This window comes from Triturus cristatus, chromosome 1_1, assembly GCF_964204655.1.
Source record: "Triturus cristatus chromosome 1_1, aTriCri1.1, whole genome shotgun sequence".
Lineage (NCBI taxonomy): Eukaryota > Metazoa > Chordata > Amphibia > Caudata > Salamandridae > Triturus > Triturus cristatus.
The window spans coordinates 23322713-23349922 of record NC_140579.1 but is presented as its reverse complement, the minus strand read 5'-3'; the positions used below and the strand labels follow the sequence as shown (position 1 = coordinate 23349922).

At 44.0% G+C, this 27210-nt stretch overlaps 1 long non-coding RNA gene across 1 annotated transcript; it reads right to left on the bottom strand.

Annotated features, from left to right (window-relative positions):
* Positions 1 to 5806: 5806 nt before the first annotated feature.
* Positions 5807 to 10572, bottom strand: LOC146869195 (uncharacterized). Its single transcript, XR_014978322.1, has 3 exons — positions 9820 to 10572; positions 9544 to 9714; positions 5807 to 6071 (listed from the first exon to the last, which is right to left on the bottom strand). It is a non-coding gene; the product is annotated as an uncharacterized LOC146869195 (long non-coding RNA).
* Positions 10573 to 27210: the final 16638 nt, after the last annotated feature.

Below are 27210 nucleotides of genomic sequence, written 5' to 3'. Positions count from 1 at the left end.
CCTCAAGCTTAATGGTGACAAAACCGAGCTCATGCTGCTGGGCAATCATATAAGCTTCAACCCTAATAATTTGTGGCCACCGTGCATGGGACCCGCACCATTGCCCAAACAGGAAATAAAAAGCTTGGGCATATGGCTCGACCACGATCTCACCTTTAGAACCCAGGCAAGAAAAACGGCCGCCACCTGCTATGGTTTGCTTCGTACCATACGGAAAGTACTCCCTCTTCTGCCTGTTCACTCCAGAAAGCTTTTGGTTCAAGCGCTCGTCCTATCCAGGTTGGACTATGGCAATGCCCTTTATTTGGGTGCGCCTAGCTCAGTCATCTCCAAACTACAGGTTGTTCAAAACTCGGTTTCCTCTATTTTCTGAACCCTTGTGCTACTGATTAAACTCATTGTTGATCTTTTGTATGTCCTTATGGCGGTTGAAATTGCTGCACATAGCCGTACACCTCTGCATCATCATTTGACGACGCAGGGGTGCCGGACGATGGGATGGCCGTTATTTTTGTGGTGAGTGCTGATGGAACCCATCCTTATGAGTTGTTCTACTCTTGGGTGACACTGCCAGCAGTGAATGCGGATGATAAAACATTTCACTTGTATACTCACACGCGGGTCCCAGCCAATTATACGCCATATCGGACTCTAGAGATCCCCCTTTCAGCCTGGCAGCATAGCATTTGGTTTAATGGCGTCCTTCCCCATGCGGTTGCACCGGCTAGAATGGGCCCTTTGTCAATTCCAGGGGCCACATGGTCGGTGCTTGCCGGATTTACGCCTCACCCCCGCTATTTGACTATTGCGGTGGATGAGCTGCATGCGCTCCATACAACCCTTATTTCAGTATATAGGGCTTTGGTGCAATACTTTTCACGCAACGTGCAGGTAGGTCCTGCTGTTGCGGGACTACCAGCTGGTCACCCGACGGTTGGTTTTAGTCCCGTCATAGTTAATTCGGTGATGGGCAAGCGCCCCCAGAATAAGGATGATTTTCCTTATTGGCTTGCCGAGAAATTTGACCAGCTGGAAGCAGTGTTGCCACACTCTACAGAGGTGGAGAAACACAGAATACTCACCATTAGTTTGCCGAAAGATATTATCCCTGATGTGTCAGATTGTGACAACTGGGGAAAGATCTTTGCCACAGTCTACCACCGTCATCACTTTTGTGAACACCTGAGGGGTGCTGGTAGGGTCGAAGGGGAGCACTTCAAATAAAGTGCTCTTGGCCCACCATGAACCGCAGGTAACGTCTGTGGGCAGGCAGGACGGGGATCTGGGAACATGGATCTTGCAAGTTCAAGGCTACCATCCAGTCTTCCAAATCAAGGGCAAACAGAACTTGCATGAGGATGAGCATTTTGAATTCTTATGATGCCAGCACCCTTGGCCAAGAAAGCCAGCACTTCCTGATGGAGCAAGGATGGGTGTTCCTAAGTGGGTAGCATGGGTGGTCACAAAGGGGATGGAGTAGCCCTTTTGGATGATTTGTAAAACCATATGGTCCTATGTTACTGGTCGCAAGTGGTGCAGGGGATGGTGTAGCCAGCCACCTCTGGATGCCCATGAAGGTCGGAGGGCAAACTAAAGGGGTTTGGAGACTATTGCTGCCAGGGGCTTGATGGGCTGGCCCAACCTCTGGCCATGTAGTCTACTGGACCAGTGTCCAATTTATGGGTACACATACTAGCAAGCGATTCAGACTGCATTTTGAAAAATTTCTTTTTTCAGACACCCTTGCTTATATTTAGAAGGTACAAATGCTGAAAAATCTAATTGCTAATAATTGTTCTACTATTCTGTGTTCCCACATGTCTCCTGACAAAAATGCTATCTCAATTGTGTGGCTGGGCCTAGAGTCTGTAACACAATACACCACAAAATTCAATCCGGAGACATCATATTTTATCCAGCAGAATCAATGCTTTCTTTTATACAACTTAGGTGGCTGCAGTTATTGGGCCCTAACTCAGCCGCCATCCTAAAAAATCTGATGTACCAAGGCATTTCTAAAAACTACAAACCTGGGGGTGTACATGGTGGTGGGATATGTGTGGTTCTAAAAAGGTTTTTTTTTACTCAGCCTTAGAACTGCCAGATGAGTCAGAGGCATCCGAATGATCATCTATCTGTATGACATCCTTTTTTAGATGAACCAGGATCCGAGGCGCCCAAGCGACAACTTAGACATGAATATGGACTTCCTTCAGAGGCTAGGTTTCATTATCAATATGAAGTAGTCTGAGATCCAACAGCTCAGTCATTAATCTTTATGGTTTTTTAATTGACTCAGGTCATGGGACACAGAGGCTTCCTGTTGGAAACCGGGCAACCGGGTTAGCGGTCACCAGGTTCCCAGCACGGTGGTAGCTTGGCTCGAGCGGTTGGGGGTCAGGCACCGTGTTAAGCGTACGTCACACCCTCACAATAACCATGCGTTCATCCGTTCCAAAAACAACACTACACCGTAAAAATTATGGAAGAAAAGAAGAAAATATATATGTCTTTATCTTATTTTCTCTTAGTTGCAGGCTTCACATCATAAATACAATACAATAGGATTTTCCTTTAACCCCTTCGACGCTCATGACGGAACGGTTCCGTCATGAGCGTCGGTTGAGCTGTGCTCATGACGGAACCGTTCCGTCATGACCACGCCCGCGCAGGTAACGGTCAGCACCGCGGGGGAATCCGCCCCGCATGGAAGGGGTTAAAAGAGCAGGTCAAATAAACAATACTACTTCGAAGTTTCAACAAATAGGTTCAGGTCATAATTAAGCAAGGAATAAATAGAGGTGCAATAAATACAGATGGCAAATAAATACAGTCAGACAATAAATACAGTGCAGGAATAAATTAGTGAAAGACAATAAGTAAAGCACCTTCAATAATTAAGGTAAAGCAATCAATGACAATTACAGATCAGATCACTTTCATGAGGTAACTTGGTCTTACTTTGCCCATACACAGCTTGTGGTCATTTGGGTGGCATGGGGGTGTCCCACCTAGATTGGTCAAGGCTGGGGCTTAAGCTGAGGCAGAACGAGGGTAACCTAAAGATCTGGCCCTCCAAACTACACAGCCCCTCACAGAGGTCACTGCACCAGTCTCAGTTCACCCCTGGCACTCCCAGGCTGGTCCTAACACCCCTCTAGCCCCTAGGATGGTCTTTAGGGCTCCACGGGGCCTTAGACGCCCCCTATACCACTTACTGTCCCTTCCACGACTATCGGCTCCGCTTGGCGCCGTGTCGACGCCGTGAGGCGGCTACGGATCGATGACGCTGGGCGGCCTCGGCTCGATGTCGCCTTCCGGCGTCGCAGGGACACGGTCTTCCCGCTTCCGGGTGTCTTCGGAGTGCGATCTCCACTCCCGACCTCCGGCGCGCTTCACCTCAGTTTCCGGCGACTCCGGAGGGCGGACTTCACTCCCCCGTCGACGCCTCACCTCGACCTCAGGTGACTTCCTACTCGACCTCCGGTGCCTCTCCACGACCTCCGTCGGCGCCCTCTCTCGACCTCTGACGGCTCCGGGTACAACGTCTGCTTTCTGTCAGCGCCGCTTCTCTACCTCAGGCCCCATGTCTCCAGGCTTCTCGACGTCAGGACTCCAGGAGGACACCGCCGAACAGGTCAGGAGCTTGCTGTTCTTCCTCTTTAAGGCCTGTTCCAAATGTTCAGATCCTTAAGATGGTTCTTCTGGTCTTGGTCCCACACAGGGCTTTAGGCTGGGCTTGGTCAGTAGGGACTAGCATCAAGGGTGGGTTTCTGGACCCCACTCCAAGCACTGGTTTCCACCCCTGCTGCCTTACTCCGACCTCCTTCTATCTCTGTGTCCTCTCTCCTCTCCAGTCAGATGCCAACTGCCCCTCTGAGATGACCTCCCAACATTCTAAAACTGCCTCCCACTATCACAGGATTCTAGAATGTTCCAGAAGGTTCTAGAAACCTCCAGTGAGTTCTGGTTATGTCACAGGTGACAATGGGTGGCCACCATTTTGTGTCTCAGGCCCTCAGACAGAAGTTCCAGGGGTAGGGAAATTGGCTCCCTGACCCTGCATCAACACTAACAAGTCTGGTGGTTCCCAAAAAGGAAAAATTATAACAGGGTTTGAGGCAGAAGTGGGACAAAATAAATAATGATGAGGAGGGACAAACTGAACGTGGTATAGCTAGTCAACCAACCAACCAAAACATTCCAAAGGAATGTCTCAATATTACCACCAATCCAATGCAAACCACCCATACCTCGGGATTGGCCCAACCACCTCACCATCCCTATGTCCATGCTCTGCATCTAACCAACAAACTGAGGTCAATCCAAAAAGCAGCAAACATTCAGATCCATCAAAAACTGCTCCACTGACAAACTAATGCCTGGACATCTCTCACCCTGCTAACTCCATATATGACGTCAACACTCGTAACAATTCAACACGTCTCTGGAAAACCATGTGAAATGCCACAAACCACCTAAAACACAAGTGCAAGCCGAAACCTTCAGCACCCTGGTACTCTAAGGGCGTGATTACGAGTCTGGCAGTCTGATGACCACCAGACATATGGGGGCGGCGGTGGAGGTCCAGCCACCACTGCACCGGCGGTCCGACTGCTGTATTACAACTTTGGCGGTCAAACTGCCATTGCACTGCCACAACCGCCATGGAACCGTGTTCCCTCGCAGTCCGGCTATAGGCAAGAGCTCACATTCCGTGTTTCAGGACCGCCAGCAGTGTCATGAAGGTTCTTACTCCATGAAACTGCTGGCGGTCATACATGGGGGTACATGCAGGGGGGCACATGTTGTGCCACCCTGTGTGCAGCACTCCCAGTTCCAGCAAGACACGGACTTCACAGTCCATGCTGCGCTGGAACGCTCTGTGGCGGTGCCTTTCTAAGGCATACATTGGTGCGTTTGAAAGGCACCACCACGCCACCCGCCGGGCCACAAAAAACTCTTAATCTGGCAGGCAGCGGCCCGGTTTGGCGGTCCTGGACCAGGGCGGTGGCATGGTGGCCTGCTCCAGGACCACCAAACTCGTAATCAGGCCATAAATATCTTGCAAACAACAACCATGCCATCAAAGGACAAAAAAGAAAATGGAGAATAAAGAGAATTACCAATGACCTCACACTACTGAAGCCCCTCCAAGTAACATGTAGATAACTCATCACATTAGCCAAAGTTTTATAGTAATACCATCAATGAAGCTGCAGACAGAAGCAGAACATTACCACAATAAAGCACTGCATCAACCTCTTGCCATACTCACCTATCCCACACTCCACAAACAAGTGCAATGTCATTAATGTGTTCTTCAGTAAAAAGGATCTAAAAGCATAGCAACAACAATAATCCTGCATTTCTTCTTAGGCCCATACCTTCTTGCAGCATTTTGAATAGTCAGTCTCCAAAGCCTGGTCTCGCTCAGATCTTGTCGGCATACTCACTCCCTCAAAGCTACCTTCTTTGAAGATTTCTTATCCTCATTCTTCATCAAAGTTCTCTATCAACATTGTCAAAGCCTCTCTCACTAGACATCTTACAAGAAGCTCTCAAAACAGGCTCCTTATGAAACCTACACTAAGCCAGGATGATGTTGAAATCTACTGGACAACCACTCACGTGTGCTTCATCGGCAAGATAACTGAAAAGTCAGTTTATTCTGAACTTCAAGATCACAACAGCAACAACCATCTTCTGGACGTCTACCAAGCTGACTTCTGATCAGGATGCCAAATAGAGACAGCTACCTTGCACATTGTAGAAGCCCTCCTCACCACAGATGAAGATGCCCCCGCCTTTTGTTATGGCTAAACCTTGCAGCTGCCTTCAACACAATTGAACATCCCACCTTAGCCAAACACTGTCTAGAATCAAATAGTTATCCTACCTTTTCAACAGACACCATTCACACGGGTACTTCCTGATCCCAGAATATTCATATTATCCATAGAGTCCCCCATGGGTTTATACATTCCTAGTCGTCTTCAACCTCTTCATGGTGCCACAAATTTCAACCAATGCCAGGTCACTTAGATTCACCAAGATGAACACCAAAATCACTGTCAAGGAACCACATATGTGAATTTACATATTATATATATCCTAATGACTGCTTATATACACATCTGAAATTGTGGTCATATATTTTATCAGTTGTGATTTCCTTTTTGTACATGCTTGAACCACTATCACCTTAGCATTATTATACATTTACACACACTTTAAAAAGTTTTCCATTTTATTAACCCATGTTGTACACTGCACATTTTAACTGAGCTGTTCTAGTAAGCGTAGCCTCGTCCTGAAAATGGCATATCAAAGAGGATTTCATAAGGTAGTAGAGTCAGCTCTTGCTAGTGAAACATGGATCTTCTGTCCAAGGACTTCTCCCATTTTTTTACATGGAACAGCCAGGTACTTGGCTCTTAGTGTCTAGTTGTACCTTTCTATTTATCATGTGCTCCTGCTTCCATTCATTTGCAATAATAAAAAGTGTATAAATGTAGCATCATAATGAATGGATTATAGCTTTACATGCATGGTTAAACACTTATAAGGTCCCAAAGGCAAGACCTATTGACTATGCCAATGCTTGTTAAGACTTGCGCCAACATGCTGAAAGGTAGACCTGAAGTGACCGTCTCCAGGTGAAGAAGACATGCAACCACAGCCTCAGGTGAAACCGTAACCACTCAGAGGTCGACACAGGAGGGCTGCAGTCCTTTGGGCCAGTTAGTACGGAGACCAGCCTGGTCAAGACATCACCAAAAAGCACCCACCAATTTACATGGTTTATGTTGTGAAAACAGCAGCAAAAGATTAAGCCCCAGAGGTAAAACAATGACCCATGGTGCAGGCCACTGAATTTCCATAGTGGCATCTCTATGCCAAAAATTGCAAATGTTAGCAATAGGTATAGCCCGCCTCTTCCGTTAAGAAACAAACCTACACTTGAGGCATTGCAAATAATAGAACAGACACCCTACACCCCCCCGACGGATGTCAGACCCAAGTTCTTCACAGTAACTTCAATTTTTCCAGACAGGTTATGCAAGTTTGTGGCCAAGCTGCTGAAGCCACTGACACGAGTTCTCATTCTAAACCCGGCTTCCCGCTTCACCAAAAACCACGTGATCAAAAAAGGAAAGAACTACTTCTCCAATGAGGCCCTGCTTAAAGTAGACTGACCGTCACTGTTAATTAAGAGCCATGTACATTGACTGACGTTGTCGATTCAGTACAGGTTTTCACAGACCATACGAGGACACAGTCCCTTCTCCCCACTCAGGGACCCGAGTCACCCAACTCTCCACCACACACACCCATCCAATCACGGCTAAGAAGGAATGACAGCAATGGAGCCGGCAGCCGGGAAGCGCTGTGAACCGTGAAATCACTTCATATCAGCGCCTAGGCAGGATGGTACCGTCGCCTTGGCAACTGCTGGTGCAGCATCCCACCCAACATGCCGGCTTCTGGCTGGAAAATTAAATAAATAAAACTGTGAGGTGGCCTGGAAAGATCCAGGCCTTAAAGCAGGGGGTGGAAACGTAGGCCCCGCCAGGGGAGGGGTGGCAACGGCTTATTACACGACTGCTGGTGCGAAGGTATTTTAGCATCAAGCGCCCTAGAAGAACCGCGCATTCTAATTTCATCGGAATGTGACTGCGCATTAGTATGAAGGCGGCCATCTGTTTACCACCTCATTAAGATTCATACAGGGTGACCCCTTGAATGCACAGCCCTGCTATTAATTTTTCTTTTTTGACTTTAACAGCTTTATTCGTCTATCAAGTGTTCATTAAAAGGGTTTGTTTTTGCCCATAATCGGATTAAGCGCACTGGCGCGCGCAGCTGGCTCCACCATTTAGCAGGTTTGGGCTGCTGAAGGAATGCCCTAATCGGATTGGACAGGCCATACTGGCAGGGGGTAGATGATGGTGGCGCGTGTGGGTAGAGGTGAGTGACAGAGGGGTAAAGATTGGCCACAACAGGAAGCTTTGCAACCACTCTACTGAATACTACTTATTGCACGTTACGTGACATGGATTGGCACGAGACTCTACAACTACCTGCAGTTATGACTGATACAGTTCTTCTATCCAGTCTCGATCGTCCCATATTATATATTCCTATAGGTGCAGCTGAAGCCCCAAAAAACAAACAAGGCAACAGTTCACCACAATCAACAGTGAGAAGAGCTTAACAGCATAAACCCAAACAATAGGAACATCTCAAGCCAAAATAAAGGACATGGGGAAAAGCTAAACATCAATGACGGACAAGAACCGCCAGGTAAAACTTACCCGGCATTTTGCAGTTCTCTGCCTGTCCAGGGTGACTGCTTCTAGAACAAGCATGCGTGTGGTGCGCGCGCAACACAGCGAGACATCTGGTTTGAATTATTGCGCACGCCTCTGGGAACGATAATTCAAACCAGATGGTTCCTGTGCGGGTAACCACAAGCAACAAGCCGTGGGCGGAGCAAAGGCGGGACATGCCCCCGCCTTTGCCCAATTGCGTGCTGTCTTTCTTAGAAAGACGCACGCAAAAGCCAATAGCCTGTGATGAAAAGCTCACCACACGCACAAGCGTGTACGAGCGTGTGGTGATCTTTTCAAAGCCCCTTACAAGAAGTCTTGCCAGAGCAGCGCATGCGTGCTGCTACAGGCTCGACCTAATAAACGTATCTGTATTTCCTCCCTCAGTGCCCAGCAGTTTTTATTATATGGTTTGATATGAATATTGCACATGTTCATGCTTTTTACTGTTTATAAAGATTTGTATTAACTGTACAATAAAATTGACTTCTGACTTACTGGCTTAAGGAATTCCAGAATCCTAGAAACAAAAAGCTAGAAAGGTAACTTTAAAAAACAAGCATTTGCAATGCAATAGGTCTCGCATTTGTGAGAGTTTGAGCTATTGGCATTGTAAAATGGTAATGCCTTTAATTTGTAGATTTTAAAAGCCAACAAATAAATAAAATGACATTGTTATTTACAATGCCAATAGCTCAAACTTTCGTAAATGCGAGACTTATTGCATTGCAAATGGTTGCCTTTCTATTTATGTGAACGATCTGACACTCTAGCTAAAGGTCATGATGAAAAAAAGTATTAAATATATAACAGCTAATATTTAAAAAACAATCAGTACACAGCTTAGATAACATGCAAAGTACCCTCACACCCATCTTTTAAAAACAGCATAAGCAGGACCAGTAACCAGTAAAGCTAGCACACCATTTTGGAAGAACTTTTACATAAATGTAACTTACACACATGCACACAACAAAAGAAAATGCCTACACAGACATACACATAAAAAACGTCAAGCACAAAAATACACACTGTGTCAGCAAACCTCCATAATGCCTGCTGCGCAAAAAAACAGCATACACAGTCTGACCAGAAATTCACACACCTTCCCCATGTACAGAAAAGACCCATACATATACACGTCAGAAACATTCACTGTAAAAGAAACTCATGCACACAAAGAACACACAGCACTATCACAAGAACTTACCAGTCAGCCTTTGTCTGCTCGTGTTCTGTGAACATATGGGGCTAATGGGGATGGCAGACGCCCTTCCCTAACAGTGCGCGCCATTACTTGTGCCATTCACTTCCGTCCCGCAGGAGATGGCAGTGGATAGCACAGCACCGGGTTACGTTTTCATTTGAAACATTTTGGTTCCTGGAAAGACAAGCGAGCGTGAAAGGCGGTGAACCATTATAAAACAAATGTTGCGAGTCATTTTTAAACCTGCAATTAGAGAGAATCACTTTGAAATAAATGTACCTTTTGGAGTCTCGGTATGCTGAACTGGGGCAGGAGGCCAGGCCAGCGCCGCTGCTGTAGGCTGGATGTTAGTACACGGACAGCACAGAAGACGTGCAGTGGCAGGCAGGAAGCGGATCGTCTGCGCCGCTAAAGAATGTGCGTGGTTGCGAATGAAGCCGGAGCCCCGGGAATAAATAAATAGTTGGCGAGAGAGTATTGAAAATGCGTGTGCATGCCCTCAGTGATTTTCAGGTAGAACTATCCAAGACCTCTCCTGTCAACTGTCCATCTTTTCCACATGCACGGAGGACTTTGTATCTCTAAATGAAGAGTTGCAGAAAACAATGGGCACAAGTGGTGGTGAGATCCGATGCAATTAGCTCCTTTCCTACGCCTTCAAACACACAGAACCATCGCTGAAAGAAAAGTGCAGCAGCAAAGCGCAGCACCCATTTCAAGAGCACCGCGCTGAGAGTAAAAGACACCGGCGTTTGGAGTTTAACATAAGCCCCAGGGGAGACATACACCACAGCGGGGAGGGACACAGAACCATCGCCAAGTGCAGAGCGCTGCGCCCATTTCAAGAGCACCGCGTAGAGAGTGAAAGTGTGTTTGAAGGCAAGCCACGATGTAAAAGGTGCGTTGCCATACTCTAAGAAGGTGGGCCGCACGAACACAAAAGTTAACAAGGAAGTAGACCCTAAATGAAAAGATAACAGCACAGCAGCGTAACTAAACTGTAGTTGATCGGTGCTGCTTCCTACAAAAATGGAAATGACGTATCGGATCGCCAGCCAACAATAAGCCAGCTAAGAAGGACAATGCCAGAGTTAACCAATGGCAAGCGGCAGGAGAAATTACCATCCATATTCTGTTTACTACAGGTCTTGCGACAGCGCATGCACGGTCTAGGCTCGACCTAAAAAAAAAGGACTTGCCTGGAAGGTCTTTTTAACTGCTCAGACCCCTAAGAGGACAAAAATATGGAAATATAAGCAGGAAGTGGGAAAGGGGAGCGCCAGGTACCAATTGACGAGTGGGAGGGGAGGAGAATTCTAATCATATGAATAGAGCATGGGGCCAGAAGCCCTCCCCCCAAAAAATATTCAGACTTTAATGCCATTGCAAGTGTTAACTACTTTTTCAGTGTTCACATCAAAGAAATGCTGTGAGATTAAAACCAGCACTGAGTCACACGCGTCAGTTTAAATAAAGTCAGCTGAATCACAGCAAATTTTGTCAGATATGTGTATGTTGTGTGGTGTGTGATTACAAAGTTCTTGCCAGACAGATAAAGCTAGCGAGATCTAAACCGGCTTTAAATGCTGGAAAAGGCCCGAGTACTGGAAATTCTAAAAACTATAAACACTTGTCTCTGGGAAGTATTTTCTGCAGGAGTGTGGAATTTAGTAAAATATCTAAATGACCATGGGTCAGGTTAGTTCTTAAAACCACTTGTCCCATAACAAAATCTAGTTGTCCCTTTGGCGCCATGTAGTGCGCCAACAATTTATGTTACCAGACTCATTATATAAGAGCTCTGATAATAGCCTCTCTGATTATGCCAGAGCTCAGAGGGTTTGAATACTAGCAATACCTTTATTTTGCCACCTTTCTACAGATCTACATACTGGGACTGGAGGTAGTGGTAAGCAATAGTTCCCCATGGTTGGAATGCCCTTTCGAGACTGTGCAAAGTTACTAACTTGCATGTTTTATGGGTTTTCATCAGCTTGTCTCTAATATTTTCACAAATAGAGAAAGGTTGGAAATGTACTCCTGACAAGGGCAGAAGTAACATTTCTTTCAGGGTTGGGAAATAAGAAGTTGCTGGCAGGAAAGTGAACCTGTTACAGTGCAACATATTTTCGCATGAGGAAATCTACTCATGATTATTTGCCAGTGCTAAAATGCAGTTCACAAATATTTTCTAAGAGCACGATACGATTTCCTGACCTACTTCTGTAAGTCTTGGGAATTCATGAAAGCCGTAACTCTGCACTACTGCAAGGCCATATACCATGGATGCACTTTTGCGACTTTCTATAAGGATTGGGCCCCTATTTAGGTCTGGCGTTTTGTTTTTATTAAAGGTCTATCTCTCTATCTACTGGGTGTCTATATTGTGAGTGACAGAATTTCACAAGGAGCATTTTGGCATGCAAAGTAGTTTTGTTCAGAGCCAGGAGCTACTGTGGCAATGTGTAGTTTTTGAGACCAAAATTATTTTTGCTTTCACCAAGGTTTGTTATGATAAGAGCCTGACAGCTCCCAAAACAATAAAGCTTTACAAAACCCATGTCAAAACAAGACACAAATTGACATAACCAGAAGGCTGACCACCAATGTCATACCTGTTGGCTTAGCCAATGTTTGTTTATTCTCATGTTTCCTATACTTTTGTTGCAACTGGCTGCAGTGATTTTCCATTAAGAATATTTTTGAAAAATACTAGAATGCTTCAACACATTTTACTAAACTATGCTTCAAAGAAATGGTACCAAATATTTCACAGTAGTTTAGCAAAAAGTTTTTTTCCTAGTTGCATTATTTATAACATTTTATTTTGAAAGCAAATAATCCTCAATCTTGCTTTCAAGCTTTTGCATATATTTACATCTAATCAGAGAGCATCCTGGAAGCATTATACATAGCCTTAAACTTTGCAAACGTGTGTAAGGTAAATGCTACTTGCCAGTATGCATCTGTTCTTGGCATGTAGAGCTGTTGCAGTCACATTATTGCATTAGATCGCCGCCTAGTGTTGGGTCCGGATGTTGCACGTTGTTGTCTTGGAAGAGTCTTCGAGGTCTCACGAGATAGGTGACTCCTTCCGTGGACTACAGTGCGCATGGACAGCACCTCCATCGTCAGATTGTTTTTTCGCCATTGTGGCAAAGATGGAGGATAGTAATAGAAAGAAAGGTGTCCATGTAAATGTATCTAAGTAAGATAGTACTGCAACTGCGCTTGGCACCAGGGAGGAGGGTGGGCATGTGACTGCAGCAGCTCTACATGCCAAGAACAGATGCATACTGGCAAGTAGCCAAGTAGCATTTACCGTTCGAGGCATATGAGCTGCTGCAGTCACATTATTGCATAGACTGTATAGAAGTTCCTCCTCTAGAGGTGGTTACCGGTGGCAGTTGCAGTAGTCTGGAAAAGTGTTTTAAGGACAGCCTGACCTACAGAAGCTTGTTGTTTGGCTTGCACATCAACACAATAGTGTTTAGTGAAGGTATGTATGGTAGACCATGTAGATGCCTTACAAATGTCTTCTAAGGGGATATTCCCTAGAAAAGCCATGGATGCCCCCATTTTGCGAGTGGAATGTGCTCTTGGGGGAATAGTTAATGTGCGTTTAGCTTTTTGATAACATGTTTGTATGCACTTAACTATCCATCTGGCTATCCCTGCCTTTGAAATAGGGTTACCCTTATGAGGTTGACAGAAAGACACAAACAATTGTTTTGTATTCCTAAATGGTTTAGTTCTGTCTATGTAGTAGAGTAGAGCCCTTCTGACATCCAGTGTGTGGAGTGCTCTTTCAGCTACTGACTGTGGTTTTTGAAAAAAGACAGGTAACTCAATTGATTGGTTAATGTGAAAACTAGTTATGACCTTTGGTAGGAATTTAGGGTTTGTTCTGAGAACTACCTTATTTTGATGTATTTGCATGAAAGGTTCTTGAATTGTTAGTGCCTGCAATTCATTACTCTTCTGAGTGAAGTGATCGCTATTAGAAATGCCACCTTCCATGTTAGGAACTGTAATTCGCAAGAATGTAGAGGCTCAAAGGGTGGACCCATAAGTCTAGTAAGTACAATGTTAAGATTCCAGACTGGGGAAGGTGGAGCTCTTGGAGGGATTACTCTTTTGAGCCCTTCCATAAATGCTTTAAGGGGTGGTATCCTGAACAGAGAGACGTGTTGTCTGTTCTGGAGGTATGCTGCAATAGCCGCTAGGTGTTATCTTATAGATGAATATGCTAGATTACATCTTTGTAAGTGTAGTAGATAACAAATTATGTTTTGGACAGAAGCGTCTAGTGGATTGATTTGATTATTTTGGCAGTAAATAACAAATCTTTTCCATTTGTTTGCGTGACAGGCTCTGGTAGTGGGACGTCTTGCCTCTTTGATGATATTCATACAATCAGGAGGCAGGTTAAGGTATCCGAACTCTAAGACTTCAGGAGCCAGATTGCTAGGTTCATTTGATTGGGGTCTGGGTGTTGTATCTCTCCATGGTTCTGTGTGAGTTGTTTTGGAGAGAGGTGTAGTTTTTGATGAGGACTACAGAGAGTTCTAGGAGTGTTGTGTACCATGGTGGTCGTGCCCATGTGGGAGCAACTAGGATCAGCGTAAGTGTTTGTTGCTTTAGTTTGCGTACCACTAATGGAATGAGTGGGGTTGGCGGAAAAGCGTATGCAAATCTGCCTGACCAGTTCATCCATATCGCATTGCCCTTTGACTGCGGGTGTGGGAACCTGGCGGCGAAGGATGGGCATTTTGCGTTTTCCTTTGTGGCGAACAGATCTATGTCTGGGTGTCCCCATGTTTGAAAGAATGGGAGTAGGACTTCTGGGTGAATTTCCCATTTGTGGATCTGTTGACTGTGTCTGCTCAATAGGTCTGCAATCTGGTCGTTTACTCCTGGGAGATGTTCTGCTAGAAGATGGATGTTTTGTGGAATGGCCCATCTCCATATACTTTGCGCTAGTTGTGATAGCTGCAGAGAGTGTGTCCCCCCCTGTTTCTGTATATAGAACATTGCTGTCATATTGTCCGTCCGGACTAGGACAGTCTTGTTGGCTATGTGTTTTTGAAAAGCTTTCATTGCTTGAAAGATTGCCAGTAATTCTAGATAGTTTATGTGGTGTATTTTTTGGTGCGGTGTCCATAGACCTTCCACTGTATGTTGAAGTAGATGGGCTCCCCACCCTGTGAGTGATGCGTCCGTTGTCAACACCACTTGTGGAACTGGCTCTTGGAACAGTCATCCTTTTGAAAGGTTTTGTGTGTTCCACCACTGCAGAGAGTGATGGGTACGACTGTCTACCAACACTAGGTCCTTTAGTTTCCCTTGAGCCTGGTTCCATTGTGTTGCTAGGCATTCTTGTATGGGACGCATTTGTAGACGAGCATGTGAGACTATGAATATGCAAGATGCCATTATGCCTATGAGTTGCATAAACACTCTTGCTGTCAAAAGAGTTTGAGGTTGGAATTTTAGGATCATTGCTTGAATGTTTTGTATTCTGGCTGGAGCTGGGTAAGCCTCTGCTACTCTGGAGACTATAGTTGCTCCCAGATACTGCTGTATATGGGAGGGTTGTAGATGGGATTTTGGGTAGTTGAGGGAAAATCCCAGGTTGTGTAATAGATGGATTGTGGTCACTGTGTGCTGCAGGCATTGGTGATGTGATTTGACTTTTATCAGCCAATCGTCTAGGTATGGAAACACATGAATATGTTGTCTCCTTAGATGTGCTGCCACTACTGCTAAGCATTTTGTGAACACCCTTGGTGCTGTTGTTACACCGAAGGGTAGGACTCTGAATTGGTAGTGCTGTCCCTGCACTACAAATCTGAGGTATTTCCTGTGTGCGGTATGAATAGGTATGCGAAAATATGCATCTTTTAGATCTAGCATGGCGAGAAAGTCGCCTTGCTGTAGTAGTGGTAGTACTTGTTGGAGTGTGATCATGTGGAAATGATCGGAGTGTATATATTGATTGAGGGGACGAAGGTCGAGAATGGGCCTGAGGGAGCAGTCTTTTTTTGGGGGATTACGAAATAGAGAGAGTAAACTCTCTTCCCTTGTTGCTGCAGGGGAACAGGTTCTATAGCGTGCTTTTGTGGCATTGCTAAGACCTCCTGTTGTAATAGTATGGTATGTTCCTCTGACATTGGTCTGTGTTTGGGTGGTATGTTGGGTGGGGTAGATGTAAGTTCTAGACAGTAACCAGAATGGATAATTTGCTTCACCCACCTGTCTGTTGTGATGGACTCCCAGACAGGTAGGAACTGTGATAATCTGCCTCCGACTGGTGTTAAGTGGTCTGGAGGCAGGTGTAAGAGGTCACTGTTTGGGAGTGGTGGAGGTACGGTTGTTGTTGTTACCTCTACCTCTGCCTTTAGTATTGTTTCCTCTATATCCTCCTCTGCCTCAGTGAAATGTGTTTTGAGAGGTAGTTTGGAAAGGTTGAGAGGTTTGTGTATCATTTCCTCTCCCTGTACCTCTATAGGAGGATCTACGAAAGGAACGTTTGGATTGGTAAAACTGCAGTGCACCCATAGATTTAGCCGTGTCAGTATCCTTTTTCATTTTGTCTAATAGGACATCTGTTTCCGGCCCGAATAGGAAATCTTGGTTAAGGGGTTGATTGAGAATCGTGGTTTGCACCTCAGGTTTGAAACCTGATATGCGAAGTCATGCGTGTCTCCTTAACATCACGCTTGTATTGAGTGTTCTAGAGGCTGTGTCAGCTGCATCTAGAGCACACTTTATTGAAGCAATAGTGATGAACTTTCCTTCTTGGATAAGGTCTTTTGCCTGTTGTTTATATGGCTCAGGGAGATGTTGTAGCAGCTCCTCTAACTTGTCGTAGTGTGCCCTGTCATATCTAGCTAACAATGCTTGTGTGTTAGCTATTCTCCAGGTGTTGGCTGCTTGTGAAGCCACCCTTTTCCCAGATGCCTCTAGTAGTTTGGACTCTTTTTCTGGTGGTGCAGCGTCACCAGTGGTTTGTGAGTTAGCCCTTTTTCTTGCATTGGCGACTACTAGAGAGTCCAGCTGTAGTTGACCCTTGATGTATGTAGGGTCGGAGGGTGCTGCTCTATATTTCTTTTCCACCCTAGGGTTGAGTATTCTAGCCCTAATTGGGTCTTTGAATATTTCTGGTGCATGTTTTAAAACACCTTTGAGCATGGGTAATGTGCGTACACTTCTTTCTGTGGTTGGGAAGGTGTCCAGCAAGAAATCCTCTTCCATAGGGTCAGCATGCATATCTACCCCGTGGAAACTAGCAGCTCTGTCTACTAACTGATGGAATGCAATGGTGTCGTCAGGAGGGGATGGTTTTGAAGGATATGGTGTGGGGTCTAGAATAGGTGTGTTATTGTCTGGTGAATATGGGTCTCCCCATGTGTCGTGGTTGGGATTTGTGTCATCAGGATCTTCATAAGTGTCTTGTGGATCATTATTTATGTCCTCATCTGGGTCCCCATCAGGCTGTGGAGGCATGGGGGGGGTGTATGGCACATAAGGCAGAATAGGAGAGAGAGGAGGAGGAGTAACAGGTCTAATAGGAGAGGTAGCAATGTCCTTCCTTTTTAGAGGAATAGGAGAGGGTAAGGCAGGAGGAATTTTCCTCTTGTGGAGCACCACATGACCTGTGTTAGGGTCTATGACGATTCTTTTCTGTTTTGGATCGACAGGATCCGGATAAAACAGCTCCTCCTCTGTATTTGGTGGTTTCGGCACCGAAGATTTTTGGTGTTTCTTACTGGGAGTGGAAGGATTTGTAGGCTTCGGCTTCGACTTGTTTGGCTCGGGAACCTTGTTTTTGCTCGGTTCGGGAGCTTTATTGACTTCGACGTCCTTTTTCGGATCGACCGTTTTTTGGGTTCGATCTGTTTTTTAGGCTCGGTGACCTTTTTGGAGTGGTTTGTCTTTTTCGGGTCGATTAACTTTTTCGGGTCGATATTTTTCTTGGGATCGACTGTTTTCGGCTCGAGATGCTTCGGCTCGACGTTTTTGGGAACGGTCGAGTCTCTCGGTGCCGGAGCCGGAGTTGGTGCCGTATGTGTTTTTCTCGGCGCCAAAGGCATTGTTGGTGTAGGGAGATACGGTTTGCTCGGTCCCGAGCTACCGGAAGGCTTTTCTATTATCTTCGGAGCCGGGCCCGAGGGTGGGGCTTCCGAAGGGATGTTTCGATCGTGACGAAGGCCTTGTGGCGATGTCTTGACCGGAGCCTTATGTGGGGTGATTGGGACAGGGGCATCGGTACTCACGTGCTGCCCCGCTGGGATTGGGTCACCTGAGTCCGATTCTTCGACTGTGACGAGTTGTAGGTCGTCCGAGTCCTCGGCATCCGAGGGGTCGTCGAAGATATCGTCCGGTGCTGCTGCTTGTCGATGCATCGCTTGTCGATGGGCCCTCCGGTTCCTGATTGTCTTTTTGGAACGGAAGAGTGCGCAGGCTGAGCAGTCTTCTTCTTTATGCTCCGGAGAGAGACATCTGTTGCACACTGGGTGATGATCCGTGTGTGGGTATTTAGCACCGCACTGGGGGCATTTTTGGAAGGGGGTCCTTTCCATGGGCCCAAAGCCCACGTGGCGTCGATAGGCCCGGAGGCCTGCGTCGATGAAAATATGGGAAATAAAGTCCTGTAAAGTTGTAGGGTACCGACCGGAGAGCAATCCCGTCGAGATACGTTTGATTTGATGTGAATAAAGTTGAAAACTTCGGAGTCGAAGTTGGCGTCGCAGAAGTACATCCGAACCCGATGGCGGAAAAAAACAATCTGACGATGGAGGTGCTGTCCATGCGCACTGTAGTCCAGGGGAGGAGTCACCTATCTCGTGAGACCTCGAAGACTCTTCCAAGACAACAACGTGCAACATCCGGACCCAACACTAGGCGGTGATCTAATGCAATAATGTGACTGCAGCAGCTCATATGCCTCGAACACATTTTTATACCGGAACCACTGTCAGTAGTGCAGTCTGAACTTACAGCATTTCATTATAGAGCTCACCCTAATAATAACGGCTTTGTATTAATGAACCATAAATACAAGTTTGAATAGCTTCAACATATGGACACAAATATTAAGTGAACTGCAGAAAGTGCCCTTCCCTGATCCATAATGTGGTAGTTTAATCTGGCAGCCAAAGGTTTTTTGCTGCAGGGGTTTGGTCCTACTTGTCCCAAGGACAAAATAAACATAAAAACGTCTTGTCCTTGACCCCAAACAATATGTCCCTGGCATCTGGCCATAGGAATTCCACACCACTGATTTTCTTGCTCATTGAAGTACAGAAGTTACTAGGTCTAAACATCCTTCCATGCTAAACTATGAATAGTAGCTGCAAAAGGATTTTAGGCAGTGGTACAGAAGACGGTATGTTCCCCCTTAGGACGGGCATCACATCTTAAGTCTCCACCAGTGGTTATTCAGTTTCTGGCCAGACTAGAGAACCAGAAATTGCCCACCTATACCACCACGTTAATGATCTTCCTCCATACCACTGCAACAATCACTGTTCCTGCAACTGCATGCACATCTCTCTCTTAACTATGTGTACATGCCGTAATAACATTCTGACCTAGAGTACACAGTAAACAACCATGACAACGAATCTTTTACCCCGCATACCATCACACCGCATAGCATGACAACGCAAATACCATTACTCCGTAATGCCGTTACAACGCATGGCATTACATTTTATATGCTTTTACCACGCATGCTTTTACAACGAAATTCGTGTAGGGGAATATGTTGTGGGGGTTCAGGGGTAATTTTAGAATTAAGTGTATGTTTGGGTTTTAGGGTGCTGGGGTATTTTTAGGATTCAGGGTGCATTTAGGTTTTGGGGTGCTGGGATATTTTTAGGGGTCAGGGTGGGATAGGGTTTTGGGGTTTAGGCGGTATGTTTAGAGTTCAGTGTGCGTTTAGGATTTTGGGGTGCTGGGGTATTTTTGGGGTTCAGGGTGCGTTTAGGTTTTTTTGGGGTACTGGGGTATTTTTAGAGGTCAGGGTGGGTTAGGGTTTTGGGGTGCATGGGGTATTTTTTAGGGTTCAGGGTGAGTTTAAGGTTTTGGTGTGCTGGGGTATTTTGGGGTTCAGGGTGCGTTTAGGTTTTGGGGTCTGGGGTAATTTTAGGATCAGGGTGCATTTAAGGTTTTGGTGTGCTGGGGCATTTTTGGGGTTCAAGGTGCATTTAGGTTTTGGGGTGCTGGGATATTTTTAGGGGTCAGAGTGGGATAGGGTTTTGGGGTGTAGGGGGTATTTTTAGGGTTGAGGGTGCGTTTAGGTTTTGGGGTACCGCAGTATTTTTAGGGGTCTGGGTAGGATAGAGTTTTGGGGTGTAGGGGGTATATTTAGGGTACAGGGTGGGATTAGGTTTTGGGGTACTGGGGTATTTTTAGGGTTCAGGGTGGGTTTAAGGTTTTGGGGTGCTGGGGTATTTTTGGAAGTCAGGGTGGGTTAGGGTTTTGGGGTTTAGGGGGCAATTTTAGGGTTCAGGGTGGGTTAAGGTTTTGGAGTGCTGGGGTATTTTTGGGGTTCAGGGTGGGTTTTATATATATATAAAATAAATATATATATATTTTTATATAAATAATATATATATATATATATATATATATATATATATATATATATATATTGTCTCTCTTCCTTCTCGAACCGACAAAGATTGACGACGCGGTGTTCTGACCAAAAATTTATTGGAACAGCTTAGGAGGACGCGTTTCGCCTGCCAAGCAGGCTTGTTCACCAATAGTTCAACCATTTTTGAAATCAGACATTTTAAATCACAGTGCATGAGTCACTAGTCACATGATTAGACTACAGATTGAGTGTATTGGAAGACAGACTCGTAGTTCGTAAGAATAAACAACTACTTTTCTCGCCGCTAAATTCATATGACGGCACGTAAACATCTGTCACACTATATTTCGTTTTGATATAGCGCTAATTTCTCAAATGAGTTAATTTAAACATCGATCAAATATACAGTTCCATTTTACATTTTTCAATAAAACTTTATCCAAGATTTTTTTTGGCATCTTGCTCGACAAATCACAACGAGCATTCTTGAAGTGAGTTCACCCCAGCCACGGGAGTACTTGACTTTACAGGTTGGATATTTTTTGTCGTGTAAAGTCTATTCACAATAAACTTTATACAGCTAATTCTAGCCTTACGGGGGGTATTCCCGTTAATATTTAGAATTACATATATATATGCGAATTATGCTTAAATATGGTGCAACCCAAGTGGGTGAAAAATCCCTCATTAAGTCAAGTATGGTGCTAAGCTTGAATTGTGCCCAAGTGGGCAAACACTCATTTCTAACGATCCTTGTGAATATGTTTCTAATACAAGTGACAGAATTATTACGTTTAATAGACAATCACCTTAAACTCCATAATTGCATGAACACACATAGTGTGTGAATCTTTCAAAACTATCTTCCACTCTATAGCTCTTCATGTGTTAAGAAAATACTCAATAAAGTTAGACAAAAAAATGAAAAAGAAACAAAAGAAAATAGTTAAAACTCGAAATTGAGAGAGGTGTAGCAGGCAAAACTTGCATCCTTGATTTCATCTCAGATTAATACCTCACTTTACAAATGAGTTAGCAGATCCTCTTCCATATTTAAACCCATAGGTGTTTTAGTGTTTAACTCGATAATATAGCGCGATTCTAGTCTTCTAAGCTTTTTCTCTCGGTTGCCGCCTCTAATGCTGGGAGGCACGCAGTCGATGACAAAATAGCTTAGTTCCTGCGCATTCTTATCGTGATATGTGTCGAAATGTCGTGCAACGGGGTAAGTTTTGTCCCCATTCCTTATGGCTCTCAAATGTTGAAGGATTCTTACATGTACTGGATGAATAGTGCTGCCCACGTATCGCAGGCCACAAGGGCACTGCAAAACGTAGACAGCATATTCTGTTTTGCACGACAAAAAACCTTTAATCTTTTTCTCTCTTTTAGAGAGTCCTGATTTATAGGATGAAGTATTTTTCCCATGATTGCAGGCTTTACATTTAGTGCACTTTAAAAACCCTTCTTTTCTTTTTAGCCATGTGGATGATTTTATAGCTTGCTGGTTTGGGATCATATTGCTGACTAGCATCTGCTTAAATGATCTGGCTTTCCTGAACGTAATTGCAGGCCTTTTTTGTACTAGCTTGCCCAGGATTGCATCATTTTTGATAAGGTGCCAGTGCTTGTTCAGAATGCTCCTCACCTGACCATGCTGCCGATTGAAGGACGTGATCATCCTTACTTGATTATTCTGTGTGTTATGTCGTTTAGTTTTACTCTTGCTTTCAAGAAATAAAATGTCTTCTCGTGTTCTTTTTTTGGCTTGTTTGATAGACGCATGAATATGTTCTTGTTTATAGCCCCGGGATTGGAATCGTTGTTCCATTTGTGCTAATTCAGAATCCAAGACTTTCTGTTCGCTACAGTTTCGGATGGTTCTGAGGCATTCCCCGTAGGGGATGCTTCTGATTAAATTCTGCGGGTGAAAACTCGTTGCGTGCAGCAGCGTGTTTCCCGCTGTAGGCTTACGGTACAATTTTGTATGGACTTTGGAGTTTTGTATATAGACAGTTAGGTCTAGAAAATTGACTGAACTGTTACTAATACTGCTGGTAAATTTTAGGTTTAAAGAGTTATCCTGGATTTTTTCAATGAAACTCTTTATAGATTTCTCCGTCCCTTTCCAAATGATAAATAAATCGTCGATAAATCGACTCCAGTGTAGAATATTGTTTTCCCATTCTTGACTGTACTTGACTCTGACCACCTGCTCCTCCCACCAGCCCATATGCAAATTCGCATAGCTGGGGGCGAAGCAGGTGCCCATTGCCGTACCGCAGATCTGGTGATATAAATCATTCTTGAAAAGAAAAAAATTGTTTTTCAAACAGAACCAAGTCATTTTGATTAGCATTTGAGTGTGGGCCCAAAGGTTTATTGGGCGCACACTTAAGAAATGTTTGATGGCCCTCAGTCCATCTTCATGTCTAATGCTGGTGTACAGTGTGGTCACATCAATAGTGACCAATAACATGTCATCTTCCCAGGGTATATCATAAATTCTTTTTAAGAAGTCGCCTGTATCCTGGATGTAAGAAGGCAAGGACTTTGTTAACGGACAGAGAAAAGAATCTACGTATTTAGAGGTATTCTCTAATGCTCCCCCAATTGCAGATATAATTGGTCGCCCTGGCGAATTTTCTGCATTCTTATGGACTTTTGGTATCAGATAAAATACCGGTGTAGTTGGGTTAGAAACCTTCAAGAATTGTTTCTCTTCTCTAGAGATTAGACATTTGGTGTACCATTCATCAAGTTGTACATTAAACATATCAAAATTACTTTGCATCTCTGCCTGAGTTATTTTCACATAATTAGTACAGTTGTTAAGTTGAGTATATGCTTCATTCATGTACTTAGTTTTGTCCCAAAGGACAACATTTCCACCTTTATCTGCATTTCTCACAATGCAATTATCTTTACGTTTTAACTTAGAAATTAATGCAGAGTATTCTTTTTCATGCTGGGTGAATTTTTTATACTTCACACTAGTACATTTTTCTAGATTTTTTAAGTCATTAATGACTAGCTCGTTAAATACGTCGATTGCATCTTTTGCAGAGGTGGGAATAAATTTGGAATTTGGCCGAAAACTAGTGGATACAGTTCCCTCAATGTTGAGATCTTGGTCTTTTGCCAGTTGTATTGCTTGACTGTTTGAGAGAGAACCATCATGCTCAAAGTCCATATTCGTTGTATCCTCCGGTGTCGCTGTAATTGTCCCGGATTCATTATCCATAGTTTCCAATTCATACATGAGTTCCATGTCAGCTACTAGGAGATTACTCAATTGTTCAGACGGGTTTGATTGTATCCTCATCTGTTTTTTGTTTTGGCTCTGTGCAAAGAATTTTTTTAATTTCAAAGATCTCACAAACTTGAAAGTGTCAACCCTAGTTGCCACATAATTAAAATCTTCTGGAGGGCAGTATGACAGTCCCAGTCGCAGAATGTCTTCTTCTTTAGGTGTTAAGTTGACATCTGTTAAATTAATGATGGTGCTTTTATTAGTGGATGTAATACTGCTGACTACTTGTTCCCTTTGTTCTTGGGCAAATTGGCGTTGTTTGGCCGCTTTGCGCCTCTGCTGCCTCTGCCTCTTCCTCTTGGTCTGTTGTCGTGTGGAGGATTGGGTCTGGGTCGTAGATTGAATTTTCTTTCTTGCTCTAAAAAACTGAACTCTTCGATAACAGAAGGTGCAGTTTGTACTGATTGACGACTTGATCCTTCATCAAGATCTGTGTCCACCTCAGAGCTTTGAATGCTACTCAGCTCTGATTGCGCCTCCACTCTAGCTTGTGACGTGGGATTCATTCGCGGTTTTCTTAAGAGTATCAAATTTTCTTGCAAAAGTATAAATCTGCCCTCGGTCATAATCGTTTTTATCTCTGATAAACTTGGTCGCCTTTCTTTCCTTGATTGTTGTTTCTAACTTCTTGAGACGCTCAGACATTTCCTTCGTGAATTTAGCAATTGGCTCTTGATCTGCTTCTTTAGACAGCATGTCGAGGATTTGAGATATTTCCTCCAGAATTTTTTGTCGATCAATATCAGCATATTTGATCAGAATTGCCAGCATTTTGCGCGAAGCTTCTTGGTTGTTCTCCGCCCACTCTAACAACATATTGGGGTTTGGGTCTTCATATGTTGGTGCGACCAGGATACGCAGCCCTCGTGGGATTCGTTTTACTTCCAAGTACCGCTGGAGGGACTTGGCTTCCCACCATTTTGAAAGTTCGCTACGCTTGAGCTTTTCTAGGCGCTTCAGTCGCGTGAAGGTGTCTGATACTACTTCAGTAGTTTTATGGCTGCCTGCTTGTTTGTTGGATACACTCGCGTCGTCAAAGATAGCAAGTGCCGCCTCCTCTCTCTCTTTCAATTCCGCCTCTGACATTATTAATTCAAACTTAGGCAATAGTGCCTATGGTCAGAAACCGCCAGTCTCTAAAAAGCTAATTGCTAATATAGAGCAACGTGTATTCCTGGCTTCCCCGTTTCCTGCTCTGTGCTTTTCGGCTCTCTCCTACCTGGTACTGCCGTCCCGTCCCGTACAAGTCCTCCGACTCGTTCGCAGACGCTGCGGGTTCCCAGGAGTTCGTACGCCGTTTCACCGGATGCCGCTCAGCAGCTTCTCCTTACATCCACAGTGCAGGGGGGCGGCGGACATAAAGATTCAACTTCTCCTTTCCTCAGTACAGTCAAGAATGGGAAAACAATATTCTACACTGGAGTCGATTTATCGACGATTTATTTATCATTTGGAAAGGGACGGAGAAATCTATAAAGAGTTTCATTGAAAAAATCCAGGATAACTCTTTAAACCTAAAATTTACCAGCAGTATTAGTAACAGTTCAGTCAATTTTCTAGACCTAACTGTCTATATACAAAACTCCAAAGTCCATACAAAATTGTACCGTAAGCCTACAGCGGGAAACACGCTGCTGCACGCAACGAGTTTTCACCCGCAGAATTTAATCAGAAGCATCCCCTACGGGGAATGCCTCAGAACCATCCGAAACTGTAGCGAACAGAAAGTCTTGGATTCTGAATTAGCACAAATGGAACAACGATTCCAATCCCGGGGCTATAAACAAGAACATATTCAGGCGTCTATCAAACAAGCCAAAAAAAGAACACGAGAAGACATTTTATTTCTTGAAAGCAAGAGTAAAACTAAACGACATAACACACAGAATAATCAAGTAAGGATGATCACGTCCTTCAATCGGCAGCATGGTCAGGTGAGGAGCATTCTGAACAAGCACTGGCACCTTATCAAAAATGATGCAATCCTGGGCAAGCTAGTACAAAAAAGGCCTGCAATTACGTTCAGGAAAGCCAGATCATTTAAGCAGATGCTAGTCAGCAATATGATCCCAAACCAGCAAGCTATAAAATCATCCACATGGCTAAAAAGAAAAGAAGGGTTTTTAAAGTGCACTAAATGTAAAGCCTGCAATCATGGGAAAAATACTTCATCCTATAAATCAGGACTCTCTAAAAGAGAGAAAAAGATTAAAGGTTTTTTGTCGTGCAAAACAGAATATGCTGTCTACGTTTTGCAGTGCCCTTGTGGCCTGCGATACGTGGGCAGCACTATTCATCCAGTACATGTAAGAATCCTTCAACATTTGAGAGCCATAAGAAATGGGGACAAAACGTACCCCGTTGCACGACATTTCGACACATATCACGATAAGAATGCGCAGGAACTAAGCTATTTTGTCATCGACTGCGGGCCTCCCAGCATTAGATGCGGCAACCGAGAGAAAAAGCTTAGAAGACTAGAATCGCGCTATATTATCGAGTTAAACACTAAAACACCTATGGGTTTAAATATGGAAGAGGATCTGCTAACTCATTTGTAAAGTGAGGTATTAATCTGAGATGAAATCAAGGATGCAAGTTTTGCCTGCTACACCTCTCTCAATTTCGAGTTTTAACTATTTTCTTTTGTTTCTTTTTCATTTTTTTGTCTAACTTTATTGAGTATTTTCTTAACACATGAAGAGCTATAGAGTGGAAGATAGTTTTGAAAGATTCACACACTATGTGTGTTCATGCAATTATGGAGTTTAAGGTGATTGTCTATTAAACGTAATAATTCTGTCACTTGTATTAGAAACATATTCACAAGGATCGTTAGAAATGAGTGTTTGCCCACTTGGGCACAATTCAAGCTTAGCACCATACTTGACTTAATGAGGGATTTTTTACCCACTTGGGTTGCACCATATTTAAGCATAATTCGCATATATATATATATGTAATTCTAAATATTAACGGGAATACCCCCCGTAAGGCTAGAATTAGCTGTATAAAGTTTATTGTGAATAGACTTTACACGACAAAAAATATCCAACCTGTAAAGTCAAGTACTCCCGTGGCTGGGGTGAACTCACTTCAAGAATGCTCGTTGTGATTTGTCGAGCAAGATGCCAAAAAAAATCTTGGATAAAGTTTTATTGAAAAATGTAAAATGGAACTGTATATTTGATCGATGTTTAAATTAACTCATTTGAGAAATTAGCGCTATATCAAAACGAAATATAGTGTGACAGATGTTTACGTGCCGTCATATGAATTTAGCGGCGAGAAAAGTAGTTGTTTATTCTTACGAACTACGAGTCTGTCTTCCAATACACTCAATCTGTAGTCTAATCGTGTGACTAGTGACTCATGCACTGTGATTTAAAATGTCTGATTTCAAAAATGGTTGAACTATTGGTGAACAAGCCTGCTTGGCAGGCGAAACGCGTCCTCCTAAGCTGTTCCAATAAATTTTTGGTCAGAACACCGCGTCGTCAATCTTTGTCGGTTCGAGAAGGAAGAGAGACAATATTACGGACCTTACCTTGGTGGTCCTTTGAGACGACGCACCCGTTGGTTTGGTGAGCGGCGGCTGTACCGAGGAAAGGAGAAGTTGAATATATATATATATATATATATATATATATATATATATATATATATATATATATATTCACTGAAAAAACCATAGGTTTCACACATGTTATAGTTAGTGGAAATTTTACTGATAAAAAACCAATGAAATTGC